Source organism: Corapipo altera, unplaced genomic scaffold (assembly GCF_003945725.1).
Source record: "Corapipo altera isolate COAL_440 unplaced genomic scaffold, ASM394572v1 71, whole genome shotgun sequence".
In the NCBI taxonomy this organism is placed as follows: Eukaryota; Metazoa; Chordata; class Aves; order Passeriformes; family Pipridae; genus Corapipo; species Corapipo altera.
Genome location: NW_020884916.1, coordinates 3,233,073 through 3,254,753, shown reverse-complemented (window position 1 = coordinate 3,254,753; position 21,681 = coordinate 3,233,073). Strand labels below are relative to the sequence as shown.

Sequence of the window (21,681 nt, the reverse complement as noted above, 5' to 3'; positions counted from 1 at the left end):
AAGGAGCCTGTGAAACACATGGAGGTGGCTGGCTGGCTGGGCCACCACAAGCCCCTCTCTGCTGTGCTTCAGCTGTGATCTAACACCCCCAGCCTTTGGAGGGAATCTTCTCAGGAATCTCTAATGAGAAGTGACCAAAAAAAAAAAAGACTTTTGCATCTGCTTTAAGGAACTTACTGGAATGACAAGTCTGTTTAACCTAGTTTTTAATTCCCTTGATATGGGAAAGTTTCTGTGCCCAGGCAGAAGGCCCAGAAGGGTTATGCATCATTTACAACCCAGTGTTCAAAACGAGGGGCAAGATGGGGGCAGGTGGGAGTGAAAATGTAGATTTATAATTCTCAGCTCAGCAGGAGCCACTGTTCTGTACAGGGGCAAACCCCAACTGATTAACAGCTCCTGGCAAGGGCAGGAGTTCCAGGTTCCCTCCTGCTTCCTGCTGGCACGACAGAGAAAGTGTCCTTTCACTGTGCCAAGTCACAGCTCTTGGCTGAATGTACTCTCTGCACACCTCCCAAGCCGTGTCTGAAGGACTTTGGCAGGTTTTGGGGTCCCCCAGAGAACCCAAGAGGAATAATTTCACTCTGTGTGACACCTTGGTCCCCGCTGATTTCCCATTTAGGAGGCAGCTGTTTGTCTTTGAGGGGCGTGCTGCTGCTGTTCAGTGTAAAAGTCTTCTAATGCCAGGCTGTTTTAAAGGGAATCCTAAAATATTTGGTGTCTGGAGATCATAGGCTCTGTGGATAGTCAAACTGAGATTACTGGGATCATGAGTGTGGCTCCTGGGAGTCAGGCAATACAGGGCTGGGTGCTGCTGAGCATCCCAGAGGGTACCTGAGCTGCTTGTTCTATAGCCAGGCTTAGCACAGTCCTAAATGGACAAATTCCCAGAGGGATCTGCTGTCACCTTCCTCCTGCAAGGTGATCCCAGAGCCCGCTTCATTTTGGGCTCTCAGAGAGCTGAGACACTTGTCTGGCAAATTTTTTGAATAGGACTTGGATTTTTAAAAGTCTCCACCGTGGTGACCTTCTAGAAGCACTTGGATTTGCTGTGGGATTCCTTGTTTCTGTGAGATTCTTTGTAGGATTCCCGGTTTCTGTGGGCTCTGAGCTGTACTGATTCCTGCAGGATTTCTCAGGTAGAAACTCCTGGACAACCTGCCTTTGTCTCCCAGAAGGGATTTTCATACTGCCTGTGGTATAAGAGCTGAAGCTTGCAGGAGGGGAAAACACCCTGTGGAAGTTGTTTCAGCACCTGGGAGCTGGGACAACCATAAAAACTTTCCACTCTGTTACTCAGAGTGGTATCTGTGGGAATGACTGGACATCCTTGTTTCCCCAAGACCCCCTTCCAACACAGGCAAGATGTCACTTTTTGAATTTAGGCAGCCCTGAGAAAAAACAGAAATCACTTTTACCATTGCCACTGGTGGTGGAACGGGGTGGAATGGATGGGTGGAACCCAACTGTATGTAGGTGATTTCACAAGAACCCTGCATAGCACGAGCCTTATTTTGTAGGAATACATGTCTTTTTCTCACTGAAGGGAATAGTTTAGCCTCCTAAAGGTTGGTTTTCTTTGGGACTGATGCCAGGAGTGGAGGAAAGGCAAGTTTTCCTTCATCCTCTCTCTGCTGATAGACACATGGACGGTCACACGAGTAGAGTGAAGGGCACAGGGGGATGTTTTTCAGCTCGTTTTGCCCGGAATAATCTAAATATTGCTCAGCTGGGTGGGGAGAAGAGCAGAGCTGCTGTGGGGCCGTGGCTGAGGAGCAGCAGCCACAGGAGGTCAGTGTTGCACTGTGGATGCGGCAGCGAAAAGTCAGCGTGGCCTTGGAGGAAAACTTGACCCAGGAGGGAGGTTAATTCCTCTCGGGCACCTCTGGGTAGCTGGCTGAACACAGGAGCAAACCAGTGTGGCAAAACCCAGTGCTAGGCAAGAACACATCCCTGGAAGGAGCGAGGATCTGCCACAAAGCGGGGAAGGAAAAGCGCCCGGTGAGGGTTTCACACCCAGGAGCTGGGAGCAGACACTAGATGGCTTGGATCTGGATGGATCCTGGGGGCTGCAGGCTTTCACCTCCAAATCCTTGCCCTGTGTTTGGCCCAGGAGTGCCCTGGCAGGCGCAGGGAGCCGTGTGCTGAGGTTCGGGGGCAGCTGGAGCGGAGCGTGGCGGTGGCCGCGGCGCAGGTGGCCGGGTTTGTTGGCAGCTTCGCTCCACTTATCAAGGCTGAAAAGCCCTTCTATGCCTGCTCTCAAATCCCTCTGCCTGCAATTTATCCTCCCAGGGTGGTCCGGGGGCAGGTTGGAGCAGGAGGCGTGAGGGATGCTACTGTCGGGGCCGGGGCTGGCTGCTGAAAGAAGATTTGCATTCCAGGAGATTCCAAGATTTGCGTCCAGCCACTGCCTTCCCCCAGGGCTCAGCGCTCTGAAACATGTTTTAAGGCCCATTCCTAGGGAGCTCTGGCAGCTGTTTGATGTGGTGGCAGCGCTCTTAGAGAACGGCTGGGACAATGACAGAAGTGAAACTCGAATATTCTCCAGTAGGCTCTGTGGTTCCTTCATTAAAAACAGACAGATAAACAAACAAATTACAGCCCATTATGAGTGAGGCCTTCAGTTCCTCTTCAAACAGCTTTTTGCTGCTTTAAAAAGCCTTAAATAAGGACACAGCCTCCCCAGTCCAGGCCATAAACTGTTGGATTTAAGCTTTCCTTGTGCCTCCAGGTCCGTTGCCTTTGCTGTCTTCTGACTGTCTGATGTGAGCTTTTAATTCGTTTGGCTTTTCCTGGTGAGAGGCTTCAGAACAAGATTCCTTGTGTGCAGTCTTTGATGTTACACCACAAAGAATCCCCCCACCCCCCCTTTTTCCAAATGCTCTGCTGAACCCCCATTAAAAAAAAAAAGAGAGGAAAAAAAAGAAAAAGAAAAGTTTTATGTAACTAGGTTGAGAGGAAGTGGGGTGACCCATGCAAATAGTTTTTGTGTCGCTTACAAAGGCTCAGATTCTATGGTGATGGGCTCAGCAAAAAGATCTGAACCCATTTAGGCAGGGCTGGGCTGAGTTGTCTTTGCATTGCACTGTCTGAAAGGCAGAGGATGCAGAGGGGTCCCTGCCAAGCCAGGCTGATACAGCCCAATATTCCCTGACCAGTTTGCTGTCACTTCTCATGGCTCTGCCCTGGTAACACTGATTTTAACAACCCAAAAGACCTCCAGCCCTCAGCCTTGAAATCAGAGGGTGAAACAAGCTGTGGAAATTCAACCAGAATTTTACTTCCTCTGAAAGTAGATAAATAACTGCTTTGCTTCATTTGACACTTAGTGACTTCTGCCTTATTGCTTTGTTAACACCAAGCTCTAGATACAAAACTCTGTCCCTGTTCCCAGTGTCTCACATCCCTGCCTTTGGGCACCTGGGATTCTTCCCCTTCTTGGAGCTGAGGGAGAGGGAAAACGATTGTCTGTGCCACAGGTTGAAACAAAGCTCTCCATTTTCCCATTCAGTGCCTGTGCAGTCTGGCTGGCTGGCTGAGGGCGTGGGGCTTGGGGGCTGTTTTGTTTTTAGGCTGCAGGCAGGGGCCCAAACAGAACAGGTGCCCCGGGTGCAGAATGTGAATCCTCAGCTTCGTGAAAGGCCTTTGTCACCAGTGTGATTTTTGGAGAGGAGAAACCTATGCACTGACCCTTTTCAGTAGCATCTGATGCGTGCACCGTGATTAGAAAGAGTAGGGGAAGTTAAAAATAACCTGTGGAGGAGGCATTCTAATGAGCAATTATCATTCCTTTCCATTGACTTTTGCAGCAAGACTCTCCATGTGTTTAGTCTTCTCGAAAGAACACGCCAGATGTTAGAGTGAGTGACTTGTTAAGTCCCTCAATACTGTTCTCACTGGTGTACTGAACCATTGTCAGGGTGGGTGTGTTTTTTTCTTTTTTTTTTTTCTGTAACTATTAAAATAATTGGGCCCTGAACATTCTGACCTGATAATGCAAAAGAATCTTGGCTGGCTTTCCTTGGGGTCACGTTTGTGAATAGAAAACTCGGGGAGTGCTTGCCAGAACAAAGAAATGTTTCTGCATGCAAAGATCTTCAATAACTTAATCTGAGGTGGAATCATCTGGCTTCAGAAATCGTGCCTCCTGGCAAAAACCTGACTTTTGCATTTCAACATCCTGAACTTTAGTCTTCAAGGAGTCTTTTGTGCTTGTGGGGCTCTGCTATTCTCCCCAAAGGGAGCTCTTTAGAAATGATTGACGACAAGGCCAGTTCTACCTTTTGCAAAAAATTTTTAATATGGGGAGAGCAACGAGGAAATCAGATCTCACTTTACAAAGCCACCGAAGCCCTTTTTTTTTCTGGGTTTTTTTTTTTTTTTTTTGTGTCCCTGCTCCCGTGTAGGAATCTTAATTGGATTAAAATACGAATCTGTATATTGTGATTTTGCATGCCATGGATCCCACCCTCTTGTTTTTAGCCACATTGGCCAAACTCAATGAAGTGCACGGTCAATGTTTGAGCTCTGCCTTTGGTGTCCCTCGGTTGGAGCTCATTAAGCATTCGGGGGAATAATAATTCTGGGACTTGAACTTTGATCTGAGGGATCTGGGAAAGAAAGGGCCGGAAATTGCAGCAGCCTGATTAGCTACCCCAAGTTGATCAACTTTTCTGCCAGATGCAGGCAGAGCTCCCAGAGGCTGGAAGACAATGGTGGGGGTGAGGCAGAGCTGCCTCGGCCATGTTGTGTCTGCGCTCCCATCACATCCCATTACTGTCTCCAGTGCAGATGGCACTTTGAACCACTCCACACGCCCACAGCCAACCAGGAGCTTTGTCCAAAACATCTGCTTGGAAAAAAAAAAAAGATTAAATATATATATATATATTTTATTTTAAACTATTTGCTGATTTTCACGCATCTGGGAGTCGTGGCGTTTCATCTGGGACTGGAAACATCGAATTATCTTGAGAAAACTCATCCTTTCCCTCTGAGCTCTGTCTGTCTTGAGTCTGACTCTGTCCTGCTGAAGTTCCCACCAGTCCAGTGTGAATTACAGCACGTGCCAGAGTTCTGCACAACGAGCAGTTCTCCACCCCTCAGGAGGAAATTTGGGTTGGGGTCCGAAACCTGAAATGGTTTCGGACCATTTGGGACGAGGCAGGGTTTGTCATGTATGTTCATTTTCCCAAAAATACCGTGAGAATTTCAACTCAAATTCAAGTCCATGTTGTGACAACCTGAACCAGCTTCAGTGCTCTGCTGAGCCTGACTGGGAATTTTCTGACACTGGGATTGAAAAATCCCAGCTGTAACAGAGAGGAGGGAACTCGAGTTGTTCCTCACAGAGCAGAGCTCGAGACTTGGGTATCTTCCTCCTTGTAAAGTAGATGTACCTCCCACCACGAGAATAACCCTGAATTATTGAACCCTCCATGTCTGGAAAGCTTTGCTTATTGTTGTTGCTTTCCCTTAAAACTTTGGACACTTTCAATTTCTGTCAGGAGACGCATCAAATGTCTCCCTCAATAAATACCCACAAGCAACTGCTGCCTAGTGCCATGTTTCTGGCTGCTTGGCCAGCTGGCAAAGGAGGAATGGGATGTGGAGCTTTTCCAGAAGAGCTTCTGAGGAAGACAAATTTTTTTTTTTTCTCCCTCGTTCCTGCTAGAAATCAAACACTAAATATTGTAGTTGAAACCCCAAATGGTTTGGGTTCCAGAAATAAGACATCGTGGTGCCTTACAAGCTGAAATTGCCATATTTCTTGATCCCTGTTTTTCTGGGAGGAGCTTTGGTCTCTCTCCTGTCTCAGACACGGGACGATGGCAGTGGTGTGTCACATGGAAATGTGCTCAGGATGTTTTCCAGGAGGAAAATCACCGAATAATGTTGTTTGAAAGAAAGTTTCCTTTTCAAACGAAGAAACGTAATAGAATTTTGGCAAACTCCCACCCGCCTCCCGTCGCAGACACCCCGTGTTATGGTTGTGTGGAGCATCAGAAACTGCCTTTAATATGGTTTTGGAAATTCGATGTTGAGTGATTGGGTCTCAGTTTTCATGATGGAGAGGTGTCTCCCTGTTAAAGAGCCAAACGCTCTGCCAAGATTCCGAGTGTTCTGTCCCTCTATAAAGCTGAGGTTTAGTTTCAGGCACAGTGACTGAGGAAGCTGACACTATTCCAACATGTTGTTCATATCCTGAAGTCTTTTAATTTCCCCTGGCTGCTGTTGCAACAGCCCCGTTTTGCTGAATAAATTAATCAGAACATAAGATTTGTTGAATATGAAGCCTCAAAAAAAAACCCCCCCAGGTTTCACTTGTGACTTTGACAAAGCTGTTCTAGTGGGTGGTTAGTCATTATTTTTCCCCTCTATGGGTGAAATGGTTACAAGAACCTCTGCTATTGTTGCTAGAAAAAGTGGCTTCCTGTGATATAAAGTAATTTTTTTAAATAGGAAACATATGGCTGGTCCCTAACAACAAAGTAATATTCAGGTGCTGATGGCATATGCCTCCAGTCCTATTACAGGAAGCTATCTTGGAAATCTGGTGGCAGAGGCTTAGACACTAATTTTCAGGAAGTGGAGTTGAGGGGGATGGAACCTGAAACTGATATCAGAAATACATTTACATTTTTAATTTTGCTGGAAGTTCTTTGCTGTTCCTGCTTTAGAAGTCTCTGATATTCACTCCCTGTTAGCTACAGTAAACAAATGCTGTGTGAGGTCTGTGCTGCTCTGTTTAATTCTCATTTGAGGGGAAAAAAACCCCACCCAGTAAATTCATCCTGAGAGCTCCTCTCAGGGTTTGGTGTCTCACATGGGAGCACAGAGTGACAGGGTAAGGGGGAATGGATTCAGGCTGAAAGAAAGGAGGTTTAGGTTGGATATTAGGAGGAATTTCTTGGCTGTGAGGGTGGAGAGGCCCTGGCACAGGTTGCCCAGAGAAGCTGTGGCTGCCCCATCCCTGGAAGTGTCCAAGACCAGGTTGGAGCAACCTGGGCTAGTGGAAGGTGTCCCTGCCCGTGGCAGGGGGTGGGATGAGAGGATCTTTAATGCCCCTCCCAACCCAACCCATCTATGATTTCACTTGACTGTTCCAAGGTTGGCCACCTTAAGCTGGGATTGAACATGGCTTTATGATCCTCAGGTTGGGGAGGATGCCCTGTGGTCCAACCCCACTCTCCACTTCAGGATCACAAGACCCAGACTGTCCCTTAGCAGATGTTTTCCCACTTTGATTTTTTTTTTTTTCTCCTGAACCCCTTGGTGAGCAAATTCCTCGTGCTTGTACTGACAATAAGAAACCTCTTGTTCTTAATGATAATTTTTCTCGTCTTTTTCATGCCTTAAGTTGTGGAACTGCTGTGCATTAGCTCTTGCTTTGTATTTCCCTGCCTCTTGCGTGGCTTTCTGGGAGCTCCAAGGGCTGCTGGGGGTCACCATGTGCTCACTAAATGACATTGCTTTTGTTGTTGTTGTTCTTGCATTACCAGAGCCAGGCTTGGACTGAACCATAGCTGATGATTTTATTTTTATCCTCCACTGCTGGCATTTTTGCCTACCTGCTTCTAATAATTAATAATATTTACTTTTGTTTCCTTAGCACTGAGACATGAGCCAAACTACTTTTTTTTTTTTCTCCCCTTGGGTTTTGGCTGAAAACTTTTAATTTTTAATTAAAAATCCAAGTATTGTTCATCATCCCCTGATATTCAGGCTGCTTCTCAGCTGGAGCTTGGGTTGGACTCAGTGTTGGTCAGGAGGTTTGCTGTCCATGTGCTTTTGGGAGTGGCAAACAAACCAGGGATGTGTGGAATCAGCCTCACTGGTGGCACAGCTCTGTGGGCATCACACACTTTTGGTGTGGGGCACTGTCAAGCCACTAAAATCTATCATGGTTTTTATCTTCCTCGTGCTTAGGGTTGCTCAGCCCACTGCAAAACCCCCTTCCCACCATCCCAGCTCTTGCCTTCCTTATTTCTCAGCTCCCAATTAGTGCTCTCACACCTGCACCTTCATCCACAGACATGCTTTAACCCTTGGGAGGGCTGGAAAAACACGTCAGGAAAAATCTCTGCATGTGCAGTGACTTTTGTGTCAAGAAGGGATGTTTGAGTCTGTTTTATCCCTGCACTCCAGGAGTCGACACCTGAGCAAATCAGGCAGTGATTTTTTTTGTTTGGCAACGAGCTCTTAGGGGGGCAAATGGCACTGTGGAGTGTCTGAACTTCCAGCAGGAGGAAATAAATAGGCAAGTGAGAGCGCCAAGGTTTTCTAGTGAGGATTCTGAATCGTGTAGGAATCTTCTCCAGAGTTTCAGCAGGTTGCAAAGAGACACAACAGCTCAGCAGGACTGATTAAGTGTCTGCAACTCTGGGTCTAAGATAGTGCTGTAATAAAAGTGACAAATGAGGAAGAGTGGTGTGTCTGCTGGAAACTTAGCATGACTGAATGAAAAAAGTGCACGGGGTAATTTATTGTCAATGAAGAACCATCAGCAGGAGAGAGGGAACCTAATTCATCCCACTTAATTAGGTGTGGGACTTAAACCTTGGGCTTGCACAGCTCCAGCCAGAGAGTCACTTGGGCTCTCGGAGGACTTTGACTACAAAACCTTGAAATGAGTTTTAATTGTTGGTTCAAATGGCTGCCTGAACAATAAGCGAGAAAAACCCTCTGGATCAACCTTGGCTGGGAATGTCACCACTATCAGCAGCTTCCAGAGGCTTCACCTGGGTGTTTTCCTGCAGGTCCAGAGCTATTTGACTAAAAACTGTGGTTTTCAAGAGCGTGTGCTGTTCAAAACAGCCACGTGGGGTGGCACAGCTTTGTGTCACCCTGCCTGGGCAGGTGGGCTTGGACTAAAAGATCTCCAGAGGTCCCTTCCAATCTCAAGTATTCCATGCTGTGGCTGTGCCCACCCAGACCCTCAGCAGCCCCCCCCCCAAAACCTGCAGGTAGTTTAACACCCACCCTCCCCTCCCCAGCCCAACAAACACAGCATCCTGCTGCTAAATATGACATCTCTAGTCATTCCCCAGGGAATCTTCCCTTCTCCCAAGCCTCAGGAAGCAGTGAATCCATGGAGGGGGGAACAGCAGCAGCTTTTGCCTGCGTGGCCAGAGAGCACATTTGGAGGGATAAAGCACATTTGGAGGGATAAAGCACAAAGATGATGCTTTTTACGGGGCTGGGTGAGGCTGCTGAGCAACAAAGGGATCCCACCACGCTGAGAGAGGGAGAATTCCACGGGATGTAATTCCCAACATGAAGCTCCAGGCAGAACCAGTGTGGTCAGCCTGAGGTTGGAGTGGCTGAGGGGGAGCAGGGAGGAGGAGGAGGGTATCCCAGACCGGGAATGTTTCTCCAGATAAAGGAACAAGGACACAAAAAGGCACTGGAGCTCTCCCTCCCCTGCCGGCAGAGCCCGGGCTGGGTGTGCGATCCACATGAGCCGGGCTTGTCCTACAAAAATGATTTGTTAGACAAGTCGAGCCGGGGCTGGGAGCAGGGGGAGGTGGAAGGAGTCGGGGCGGAGGGGGAACCTTGGAATGGATTCAGGAATGACTGATGGGCTCGAGTGAAAATTTTATCCGACTACTACCTCGTGGAGGGGTGGGGGCTGAGAAGTGGAAGGGGGGGAGAAGTGAGAAAAGGCGAATGGAGAAAGGCTGGGCTGTCTGCTGGAGCATTGTGATGTTTTATTTTTCGCTGCTAAATGCAAAATTGATTTTTTTTTTTTAAGATACATTATAAAAAAAAAAAAAAAGGCAAGCAGCCTCTACCTCTCTCTTATAATTCCCAGACAAAGGAAGCTGAAGCAGACACCCCAGACAATGGATAGTCCTGTCTCCCTTAAGCATTTGCCTTTCTCAGCAGTTAAGGTGGGAGAAAAAAAAAGAGAACCAGAAAAACCTAATTGAAGGAATGAATTAAAGAGATGACCCCGGAAAACGTGGCAGCCTTTTTATTTGATGAGGAATCAAGTTCACAGTGTGTCAGCAGAGGTGCTGCGATTCAGTCTTTTATTTGTTTCCTGGCAATAAGAACATTCCTTTTTAGTCTGATATCATCCTCTCATCTTCTCCCTCCCTCTTTCTATCCTTCCCTTCCTCGTCTCGCATCCTTTTTCCTTCCTCCCTTTTTTCTCTCTCTCACCCCCTCGCCCTTTTTTTCTCTTCGCTTGCCAGTTCAGGCATTCTCACATACATTACCCCTTCCTTTCATCTCCAGAATGACCTGAAATGACCTTTTGCCTGGCACTAGACGTGACTTAACTGATAATAGCAGATACTTGGGGGCCTCAAGCGGTGGCTTGTCTCGGCACGTAGAGGGAGGGGAAGAAAAAAAATCCCTATTTTTTTTTTTTTTTTCATAGGGAAAGCATGGCTTTCTCTTTGTGGCAGCATTTCCTGCAAGGTAGCAATTAATGACACTTATTGCCCGCTGGATAAAATCCTTCAAAAGGCTTTCCTGAGACCCAAAGCTGTTACGGAGAGAGGGAGGGGAAGGGGGAGAAATCTGTCTGCAAGTGGTTAAAAACTCCCCAGCAGAATCCTGATGCCACTGGCTACTTGTGCTCTGCATTGCGTCTTCCCTGTCTTTGTGCTCCCGGCTCAGCCAAATACTTGTTGGAACAGCACAAATGTCCTTCTGTCTCCAATAATCGACACTTTTAGGTGACTAATCTGGGCAAAAGGTTATTATTTGGCTTCTTAGCGTCCCTCGAAGCCATCGTGGGGAAGATAAGATTGCAGCCAGACCCAGTGGGTCTCTGATTTTTTAATTTTCACTATTTATTTGGATACTCGGTGAGGCTGGGTGAGTTACCACAGCAACGACTCTGAGTCTTGAACATGAAAGGGCTCTTATTGTGCCATGTGGTGCCTCAGAGATACAGAGAAAGAAGGAGGCGGGGAGGAGAATTCCTCTTTAGAGAAACAATAGCCAGACATTATGTGAACTTTTGGGGCTTTATTATAAAGTTTGAAGGGGAGGGGGGAGAGGAGAAAAGGAGCTACAACAGTCTGCCGTGAAAAAAATGTGCTGACTTCCAGAACTTCGGGAAGAGAGGTGTATGTGTTTATGGAAATATTAATTAATTAACTGCGAAATAAAAGCTTAATCTGTAGACACGTATTTAGTTCTTTTTCTCTGACAGGTCGTTTAGCTGGTGGGGCTGTGGGACTGCCCAGGCAGATCAGAGCTCAGGGTCAGAACCCGAGATAGGGGGATTTTTTTTTTTTTATTTAATTTTATTTTTTGAACTTTGTTCTGCCCTTCCTTTGGAGAGAAAGGAAAAGGGGTGGGTGTTAAAATGTCAAGAAAGGTAGCACAGTGCAGTCTGGTTTTCATTGTCCACAGGAACGGAGCGGCTGGAACTCCAGACAATGGGAAAACGTGGATAATAGGGTTACTAAAGGATGCAGGGCAGGAATACTCAGTGAATGGCTGCTTGTGGGAGCGAGTTGGGTGCAGGGGAGCTCATTAGTTCAGATTTTCCTCTGCCTTGACCAGTTCCAGTCTGGGACTGAGCAGGGTGACACTGCAGTGTCCCTGTGTCCCACAGGGGTTTATTGCTGGTCCCACACCTGTGGTTGGATTTATCCTGTGCTGGTGTGGGGCAGTTCAGGGTGTCCCTGCTGTACCTTGTATCAAGCTAGGGGTGACTGTGTCCTATCCCTGAATATTCAGGTGTTAATTTAAGTTCTATGCCCATTTTGGTTGGGCCAAACCCCTGTGTGTTTTTTGGTGTGACTGTGCCCTGCAGAACTCCTGAGCTCTGGCACCTGCTATAACTCAGAGATAACCCATTTCCTTCCCAAACACCCGTTTGCAAGTCAATTCTGATTTTTTTTTTTCCCCTCCCAAATATTCTCTCCAGCTCCAGGCACAGCCAGGATTTGGGGTGAGGGCAAGGCAGGAATCTGTGATGGGCCTGCTCAAGGTGATGCTTGAGCAGCTTCCTCTGCTCTTTCAGCTTACAAGGCTTGTTTTGCTTGGCAAGAGTGGGCAGTGAGATGTGAACCACTGTGCCGTGGTTTTTCCAGGACATCTTGGCACTGGACAATCCCCAAAACTCCATGTGAAACTCATTCTTATCTCCCATGCTTTGATATCCTTTATTTGGAGTGATCATGCCCTGAAATTCCACACTTCAGTCATCACAACTGAACAAAGTTCCTGGAGTTCCCCTAAAATTTTACAGAAATATCACCTTTTGACAAGGGAAAAAGGAGTCAGGGATTTCACCCTGGCATTGCTCTAGGAATTTTAAACAACCACGTGTCACTTGTGCCGTGCTTCCCGTCCCTCTCTGCTCTGTGATATGCAAATCTTGGCTTATTAATTGTCAGTAAAATTAACACCAGACATAAAGGTACAAAAAAAAAAAGACTAAATTAATATTGTGGGAGTTACCATCTCTCTGTGGAGTCTTTGACTCCAAAGTGCTCAATCTCATCATCTTGTTACGTGTTTGTACATGTTTTGTGTATACATTGAATATTTGCTGTCCTTGGAATATTTTTATACCACGATTACTTTCCCCTCACCGTTGCAGAGCTTGTAGTTTAGACACTTGAAATTTTGAATAATATTGTCTAACTACTTAGGATCGCTTTCCCTCTCCAGTACAAGTTCAAACTCTTTTCTTAATTAATAACCTGGGTTCCCAGCTCTTCTTTTTAGAGGGCTGTTGCTAAATTGAGTGAAGTGGATTAAATTACTGTTGCAGGTGAAGGACAAGGCAAATCATGGTTTAGTGGAGGCAAATCATGGTTTAGTGAAGGCAAATCATAGTTTATTGCCTGAAAAGCATGACTGCCTGAAGTGATGATGATTGTATATTCCTGAGGATGTGCAAGTGTCAGCTGTCTAAATGTCTCCGGTATCATAAAAGATTTCTGGTTTCTTTAATATACAGGATGCTTGGAAGTTAGGCTGAGATCTGTCAGGATAATACTGGCACTAAACCTTCCTCTAATTCTCAAACTACACGTGAGGGTGAGATTAAGGAAAAAAAAAATTGGTTTAAATCTCTAATCTCTTTATCAATAAGAAAACACGATGCAGTGGAAAAGTGATTTGCCTTTGATGGCTGGTGTGCCTCTAACTCCAGGTGAAGTAATTCCATGATGGAACCGTGCCTGGAACTCAAGTGTGATGGGCTCTGCAGAGTGTTTTGGGTTTAAAGGTTTTAAAAGGTGCAAGGAAGAGACACAACACAAGAGAACCTGTGCTGCAAAGTCTCCCCTGTGTTTCCCCAGTGCCCATCACACAGATATGATCCAGGCAATGAAGCAGCATTTTCCTGCCTGTTCCCTGTGCCACTTAACACTTTAAATATGTTGCCATCATCTTTGCCTTCCCTGTTTTCCTTGTGGTTAAACTAAAGGCCACATCTAGTCCCCAAAATCCCCACTTTCTCTTGGCACAGGTTGTTTTGAACACCTGAAGTCAGCCAAGAGTTAACATTAAACAGAAAGTGGATATGAATCCATGGGAATGGCTGGGAGTCTTTGCTCCAAAACCTCCCAATCTGTGCATAATTCTGTATTTGCAGAGTTTCTCCCATGGTAGGATAATGGACTCTATGCAGTAGGAGTAATAGCAGCATACATTATATGTCAGAAATGGTTATAAGCAATAAATTAACAGGATAAGCTCTTTACTTCTTGAAAGCTGTGTGGATGTGGCACTTGGGGACATGGACTTGATGGTCTCGGAGGGCTTTTTCAAGCTACATGATTCTATGGTTTAATATAGAGATGCTCATGTATTTATAACTGTTCCAGTCATGTATGAACTCCTCACACTTTATAAATGGAGCTGTTCCCTGACCTCAGAATGGAAAGGGAAAGGAGCACAAACTGCCAGGATCCCAACACTCCAACCATCCTCCCTGTCTGCCAGAGCCATGGCCTCTCTGTGGGGACCACAAAAAACCTGCTGCTCACTTGTTTTCTGATGTGGACAGGAACTCACTCCATCCTTTTAGATGTGGAAGCTCATTTCGTATCAGGCACCCAACAGTTGTTTCCTCTTTAATCACTTGCTCAACTTCTGCATGTTAACAACACCACCAGCAAGTGATTTAGATAAGCCTGGGTTATTAGGAAATCTTTTTAGAGACTGTGGAGTACATCAAGCATGTGGAAATGGCTGCTAAAAGCATTTCTATTGCTCAGCAGTTTGAAAATAGAGAAACACGGAAAGGAAATGATATCCACAGTAAAGTTGGATGGTGTTTGTGCACCTCAGGAGATGGGAGCTGGAAACTGGAGTGTTACTTAAGAGTTCAGACCCATGAAACTTGTGTCTCCTTCCAGCTGGCAAGTGAGCAGCACTGACTGCAGCAGCACTGGCTCTGCCTTGCTGAGCTTTTGATGGAGAGAAGAGAGGGGAAGCTTTGGATCCCTCTGCCTCTTCCCTTCCCACCTGTCCTACCCTGACTCTGTGTCCTGTCTGACATCCTGGACAAGTGATGCCATGTGGAGTTTTTGGGCCTGGCTGCTCTTGGCAGTTGGGATTCCTGATTGGTGTTCTCATCTCTCCCACTGATTTCCAAGTATGACCTTGAGCACGTAACTGCAAACCCTCATTTGTGAGTGGGAGGGGGAGCATTTGGGATGTCGGGAAGTGAAGGCTCCCAGCTGTCTGTGCATCCCTGTATTCCAACCCTGTGGAATTCAGGCTCTCCCTGCTGAACCCCTCCACTTCCCAGCACTGTTGAAAGGCTCTGATGCAAGAAGGGACATTTCAACACCTGAGCATCCCCAGGACCTGGAAAATTCAGGCTACAGGTGCTTTATTTATCCAGCTGGAGATGCCAAGTGTTTAGGGAACACTTTGTTAACTGAGGGTTATGGAGCAGGCTGGGATGTGCAAACTGCAGGTACAACTTCAGAGCAAAACTTGTGTTGTATCTGAGAGCTCTGCATCACTCTGGGCTGCACTGAGGGCTCTGCTCCTGTGACACAGGGGCATTCAGGTGGAAGGAGGCTCTTCAGTTATTGTCCCCTGGAAGTTTCAAGGAGAAGGAAGATAAGCTGCTACTAAAGGAGAGCAGAGATTTGATATTTACTCCTGAAATTATTATTTTTTTTCTTTTTTTAACAAGTTATTTGCAATGAGACCTTCTGGTTTGAGTTGAGCACTCAGTGCTCTGCAGAAGAGATTTTAAAGGTCTCTAATCCAGTGAGAGGAAATGTGACTCTGGATCCAAGTGCTGTGACACTCCCTTGGTGAGGGGGAATGCAGGTGCCTGTTCCAAGCAGAGCTTTGTCCCATGGCTATTCAATGCAAAATATAAAGAAGTATTGTTGCATTAAGCCTGCTGTGTTTTCAAATATATATGTGGTAAATATCTGTCTTTAAAGACGCTGCATTTAAAATGTCTGTTCACTCATGAATTATGAATTTCTGCTGAAGTTCATAATCAAAATCTGCTTTAAGCCCCCCAGGTGTGCAGTGTTGTGCCCTTTGCAACTTGTTCTTTCTTTCTTTGACATATTTGCTCTGAGGTACCCTCAGTGTTTTGGTGGGTCAGCAGCCTGGTAAATAAGCAAGTGTAATCCAGCATCTTGTGCCACGGAGCAGGAATGGTAAAACACCATTTATTACTCCTGCTTTGTTACATTCAAATTGCATCTTAAGCAGCTGGGCTTTTTCTCCTGATGTATAGCTTTTATTCATTAATGATTATAATTTAATTGCATAAATTTCTTGCATGCTGATAGAAGAGTAGGCCCCCTGTGTAAGCATCTGGAGTGGTTTTATCTCCCCTGCTCTCTGGGTATTATGACTGGTTTCTCTCCACGTTGTTTGTATGTAATTGTTTGTTTAAATGTCAAAAAAAAAGCTACAAATCCTGCAAACATTTACCACTAGGTGTAGCACTCAATACCAAGAGTTTTAGTCCTGCTGACTCTTTTACAATTATGTATTTATGGCAGGAACAGGTTTTAAAGTGGTTTGCAAGTAAACACAAGACAAAGCTCTGCTTGCATGAAAGCTTTATGGAGAGATGTGTATTTATATATATGTATTTATTGTATTTACCTCCATAACAAGTGAAAAGCTCTCACTTCCCTGGTAGGCACTGAGGTTGTTACTCCGAGGTCTGGAGTGATGTGGAGCTGTGTGAATTCACCCAGACACCTTAAAAACTACTAAATCACTAAAAGGGCTGATGAAAAGGGAAAAGGATGATGTGCAGTGGTGTGGGGCACAGTTAAAGGGGTGATGTAGCCACATAAATAGCAGCACTTGCAGGACAAGGTGCTTTTAAATTCATGGGATATAAGACAAACATCCCCTGACACTCGCTGTGACTCTGCAAACTACTTCAACAGGATAAGCCAAGACAAGTTACCAACAGGCAAAGAAAGGATAAGGGAGATATTAAGAAGACAGGAGAGTTCTTGGAATAAATCAGCTATCAGGAAGTGGTTTGGAAAGGGATGGGGAAAAAAAAAAATCCTCACCAAACTGTAGATGTTTTCAAGTGAAAGTTAAAAATCAGTTGGTGCAAGATAAAGCTGCTTGGGGATTTCTGGATAAGGAAATTTGGATAGTGAAGTGCCAATATATCCAAAATCAAAGCGTTAGTTTTAGTGACATTTCCCATGAGCTCTTTCAGAGGGGATGATGAAGAATCATGCTTTGATTTTACAGTCTTTTTCAGTCTTGTCAGATAAAATAGTTGCATTATACCATGGTTGTTCAAACCAAGGTGATCACACTTGAAATACTCCATCTGGGATCCCCTGGCTCGTGGGGATGCTCATGGCTACTTGGGGGCCCCCTAAATCCCAGCAGCTCCTTGGGGGAAGCCTGTTGACTTCCCACGTTGTTCCAAGTCCTTGCAAAGTGCTTGGGGAACCCTTAGCAAAGCAATGACATCCCCAGAGAGAGGCTTTTGTATTCCTGGAGGTGTGGAAACCTCAGCAAAATCTCCTGCAGAAATCAAGCACTCGATATGGTTCTGCTGCTGTAAATCCCCAAAAACAGAGCAAGAAAATTAAACTGTCACCTTCGTCCCCCTCTGTGCCCCAGCCTGCTGTGAGCTGAACACCACAGCACACACAGAAATGCAACCTGAAATCCAGAGGTGAAGCTCAGCAATCCTCTCAGTGCTGCAAAACTCGCTTTAGAAATGAGTTTCCACTGCTCTCACCTCGCTGTGCTCCCAGAGCCCTGCACATGCTGGCAGCGGAGACTCCTTTTGTTGCAGTGCCAAAGTTGAACTCACCAGCGACTTGAAGTGGAAAAAATGAACTGGATCCATTTGATTCGTGGGGATGATGTGTATCCTGTGAAGAGCACTCGGAGCTGAAATTTAAGGCAGCCTGTTCTGACTTTCAGCTGAGGGAGATGATTAAGGAGATGGATGTTATTGCCTTTTTAAATCTGTCTTGGCTCTGTTGTTGTGCAGACAGACAGTTGTCATTTTTCTCTGAGATGTTTATGGACTTGCCTTTGCTGCTTCCCCCTGGGAAGTGCTAAGTCTGGAGGTTTCCATGTGGGAGCGGGGAGGCTGAGGTTCTAATTCTGACCAGTGGCACAGTAGGGTGTTTGGGGAACGCTGGAAGTTTCATTTATGTGTTTAATTTACGTTGCAAGAGCCCATCAGAGAAAGGCAGCAGTTGACTTTCAAAAAACTCCTCTGTCTTTGCTAAGGTTGTATAATCAAGGTGACCAGAAAGGCAAACAGCTGACCTGGCCTGGGTTTTGTAGGAGCTGTTGTTGGTTTTAGGGTCCAGCTTCACTCTGGGTATTGTAGGAGCTGTGGTTGGTTTTAGGGTCCAGCTTCACTCTGGGTTTTGTAGGAGCTGTGGTTGGTTTAGGGTCCAGCTTCACTCTGGGTTTTGTAGGAGCTGTGATTGGTTTTGGGGTCCAGTTTCACTCTGGGTTTTGTAGGAGCTGTGGTTGGCTTTGGGGTCCACCTTTGTTCCTGTGCCATTGTGATGTTGGAAAAGTCCTGCCTTTTGCCCTGTCCCCTGTGATGCTCCTGGTGGTTTTTGTCTGCTCTTAACTGCATGTTCAGATCTGATGTTCCCTGCACTGTGTTCTGCTCAGCTGAGGCATCTTGACCAGACTGGGATTAGGTACCAGCAAACTCATTAATCCTGGAGGGATTGATAGCTGGTGAGTCTTTTTGTGCTGGCAAAGACACATCCAGGACAATAGAATGGCTTTTAGCTCCACTTGATCAGAAGCAAAACCCTAAACCTTTTTGCCTTATATCAGAAATTACTAACAAATCTTGATTTTTTCCCCCCCTTTTTTTCTTCTTTTCTTTCTTCTTTTCAAATATCATGTCTTATTGAAGTTGAGCTGTTTTCAGACCAGAAACACAGCACAAATGAGGTAGTTCAGCTCCTTCAGAATTGCACTTCAGCATCTCTCTACAAGTGTTTATCACATGTACCTATGCACACAAACATTTAGCCTTGAGACAGCTCTCTCCTGTGAGAGGGGAAAAGTTAAATTCCCTGAGCTCAATACTTGTGCAGTTTGTTTCTTCTCCTCCTTCAATCAACTCTATTTTGCCTGGAATATAAAACCATAGGAAGTGCCTGCTGCCATTTATTATCCTACAATAAGACACTGAAAAATTATAGTTAATCTAATTAGTGGAATCAAAAAGTGTGGTGGGTCAGGAGGAAACAAGCAGCCCAAATTTCTGAGCAAGGCAAAAACAAAGTCAGCAGGTGCTTCACAGTACTTGGCCTGTCCTGGCACCATCTTCAGTGCTAAAATTTCTTATAGTTTAACTTTTAACATGTCTAGATTACCTGCTGCACCCTGGAAAACAAGCCAGCCACTCATATTTAGTATTTCATCAAAAGTAAATGCACTAACTCCTTCTCTAGATCCTAAAGTTGGAAGAGATGTATAGTCAGCATGGTGAATTTTTGTATACAATCCTACAGTTTCACTCAGTCTCTTCCCTCTGATTGTGGCTCCTGGGGTGTGACCAAAGTATCTCTTGAGCAGGATATGTTGTCTTAATTTCCTTAATTGAATTACCAGCAGTAACAGTCCCCAGGTCTCTCTGAGATGAACTGCTCTGGTACCAGCTCTGAAGTTCCTCCTTAGCATCCTTTGCTCTCTTCTCTGGTACCTCCTGTCCAGTGCCATGATCTCCTGGAGGCTGCTCTCCTGAGGACATTTGGGGACACAGCATTATCTAAAATCTGGCTGAGTTATCCCACCTGTCTGTAGGAATAAGGTCTCCTGGGTCCCAATTTTTCTCAGTGCAAGGCAGGAATAAGCTTTGCTGGAGGGAATGGGCAGCAAGGCAAGATTACAAAAGGCTCCAAAAGTCATATATAAACCCCACCAGGCAGCCCAGAGCCTCTGGGGCTGCTAAATGAGAGCAGAAAAGCCTGGATGTTTCCCCAGACACTCACAGGCAGAACATGCCTTTCTGCAGTTCCAGCAGGAGCCAAGGAGCCCAACTCCCGCTGAACACCAAGAGATTTGAGGCTTCTGAGTCACTGAAGTCCTTTTGAAAAGCTTTTCTGTAGCCAAAAGCAAACATTAGAGTTCAGAGGACCAGAAACCCAACCCCACCCTTTACAGCCTTTCTTTAATTTGTCCTTTCCCACTAAGAATTCAAGGATGGATGCACCACTGAGAACAATGGAGATGAGAGCCAGCAGACAGCAGCCCTTGGGAAATCCAGTTCTTTCCCTCTGTGGTGCTTCCAGGGGCCACGAGGAAGCCTGGACAGGTAGAGCTGAGCTCACCACGGAGCTGTGCTGGCACAGGCAGCAGCTCCTGCTGCCTGCATATGGTGGAAAAATCAGGATGCGCCTCCAATCCCTCCGGGCAGGGAAGATGCTGTAAATAGCATGGCCAAGTTTCAAGCTCTCACAGCACAATGGGAAGCAGTCCAGGCTTTTCTGGTGTCAGGAAGGAGAGAGCAAGAACGTGTTTTATGTGTCCTTGGGGGGAAAAGAGAGAGGCAAAGGCGTCCCAGCTGGAGTTGGGAGCGCCGGGAGGGGCAGGGTTTGGCTCCCACGAAAAGTGGCAGTGCCTGCAGTGACAACAGTTCCTCTTGGGTTGGCTGATGGTGCCTTGGTGGGCTCTGCCCTCACCCAGAGCCGTGCCAGGGCTGTGCCTTGGGGCCCAGCTCTGCTGGTTGAACAGAATCTCTGGGCAGCAGCCCAAACCCCAGGCGGTTTCTCTGGCCAAAGCTGGTGCTGTTCTCCGTGGGGTTTTCACTTCTCCAGGATTTCCCCAGCCCTCCTCCTGACTCCTGGATGCCTGGAGGAGACTGTGCTCTCCTCTCTCCGGGCTCACATTCCAGCTGGGAGTCACTGAACACCTCCTGGGCACAGACCATGGCTCTTTTCTAGTGCTCCTTTCAGTCCTGCCCAACTTTTCACTATTTAAAGGCCTTAATTGCAAACCCTAAAGGGTGTTTAAGCACCTTATTCTTACTTAAAATAAGCTTAGACTTACCTTTTGTGTTATTCAGTCACAGGTAGGGCTGGTCCCACTTGGAAATGAAATTATTCAAAAAAATCCACGTAATCCTGTGTCAGAAAAGAATATGAATATATATATATATATCAGAACATATATTTTAGTATATATAACAAACATATATTTTTATATGCAAAATATATATAAAATACGTTATATATATGTTATATCTAAATATATGTATATATGTTATATATAAAATATATGTGTTATATAAAAATATATAATCTGATATATCTAAATATATGTATGTGTTATATATAAAATATGTATTATTATATAAATACATGATCTAATATATATCAGATCATGTATTTTATATTTTTTGATCAGATTCTATAATTTATACATATTTATATTTTTGTCATATAAAAATATACGTATGTTATATAAACATATAATCTGATATAGATCAGGTCATATATTTTATGTTTTCAGATCAGATTATAAAATTTACATATATATAGTTTTACATTTTGTTATATATATATGTATGCTGTATATAAATGTATAATCTGATCTATATCAGTTTATATATTTTACATTTTAAAATCAGATTGTATAATTTATATATATATTTTTATATTTTTTGTTATGCATATATGTATGTTATATATAAATATATAATGCGATTATATGAGTACATATTTTTATATTATATATCAGAGGATATAATTTCTATAAATTTCTATTTTCTATTTTTGTTTTATATATAACAAACATATTTACATACATTTACATATACGTTACACATATATGTATGCTATATGTAAATATAGAATCTGATTATATAAGAATATATATTTTTATATTTTATACCGGAGGATATAATTTTTATATATTTATACTTTCTATTTTTGTTTTATATATAACAAATATATATATATGAAATATATAAATATATAATATATATAAATATATAAAATATATATAATTTATAAATATATTATATATAAATATATAATATAAAACATAAAATATAGAAATATATATAATATAAAAGTATAAAATATATAAATATATAAATATATAAAATATATAGAAATATAGAAATATATAATGTATATAAAATATATAAATATATAAAAATATATAGAAATATAGAAAGATATAAAATAAATAAAATATATATAGAAATATATAATGTATATAAAATATATAAATATATAAAAT

The 21,681-nt window shown here is 44.4% G+C and overlaps 1 long non-coding RNA gene across 1 annotated transcript; it reads left to right on the top strand.

The window, feature by feature from the left end:
- The first annotated feature begins 1,533 nt into the window (after positions 1–1,533).
- On the top strand, positions 1,534–4,825 carry LOC113953044. Its single transcript, XR_003529728.1, has 3 exons — positions 1,534–1,791; positions 3,810–3,860; positions 4,681–4,825. It is a non-coding gene; the product is annotated as an uncharacterized LOC113953044 (long non-coding RNA).
- The last annotated feature ends 16,856 nt before the right edge of the window (positions 4,826–21,681 follow it).